Here is a 1,211-nt window from a genome sequence, read left to right as displayed (position 1 = left end):
ATGATTATATGTTTTAACATATCTTTAACTTAAGTGATGTTGTATTAGATAATGTTAAATAATTATGTAGTTATGGTAGGAGGTTAATGGATGTTAGTTTATACAAAATTTTAGTTAGATTAATATTTTATTTGAATCGTCACTAATTAACTTTTTAGTGGCTTTCTGGCTTGGATATAGTTGATATTAGTTTGTCAATTAAAATAATTTAAAACTTTTAAAAAGAATTTTATTAGTCCATATATAAAATACAATTATGTTACATAAATAAATAAAATTAACAATTAATTAATTATTGTATGAAAATACAGATCTAGTATTTCTAAATTTGATTATACTGCTAAAAAATTAATTCATTCTATCATAATATATTTAATTATTCAACTATGAAATGTTTAATTATTTTAAATAATTAACTTTTCTTAGAAAGATATATATAAATATATAGTGGTCGGTTCTTTTATATTTATGAATTATTTTTGTATAATATTCTCAAGTGCATAAAAGTTAATTTCAATATTAAATGATACCAACATGAACATAAATCATTTTTTACTAAAGATAACTTCTTTTATAGTTTTAATTATTCAACTTAATTCTTAATAGCGTCATGTCTTATTATATTAAATATACTAGATAGTACATACACATCAAACATCAGTAATTATATTATTTATTTATATAAAATATATATTAAATAATTAATCACAGAATATATAACCACTAAAATTTTTTGTAATAGTATATTTTTAATTTTGTTCTTAATATTTTAGATAAAATTAACATTTAGAATAATTTTAACATAAATAAAAAATATATTAAATAAAAGTAAACGATAAAAATATTTAAAAAAATCATAAATATTAAAAAAACATACTTTATTATTTATGCTCTCTCTATATATAAAAAAGGAACACTCTACTATACAGATTGAAGTAATATAAAGAGAAAAAATAAATTCTTTTTATAGTTATTTTTTATTATTTTATTACTATTTAAAGTGTAGGTCTTACTTTTTTCAATTTTTCTTATATCCCATAAAAAAATATATAAACTTACATCGTTACCATATAATTCACCTATAAAAAATAGCTAATTTAATTTTTTTTTTCGCATATAACTTTTATATTATTCCTATATTATTATATTCCAAATGTAATAGTAGTTGATGGGGCCAGGGTTGAAGCACACAATTTGAATTAGACAATTTT

This window comes from Arachis duranensis, chromosome 3, assembly GCF_000817695.3.
Source record: "Arachis duranensis cultivar V14167 chromosome 3, aradu.V14167.gnm2.J7QH, whole genome shotgun sequence".
NCBI classification, from domain to species: Eukaryota; Viridiplantae; Streptophyta; class Magnoliopsida; order Fabales; family Fabaceae; genus Arachis; species Arachis duranensis.
The sequence above is the reverse complement of the archived record's forward strand: the minus strand, read 5'-3'. Positions refer to the sequence as shown.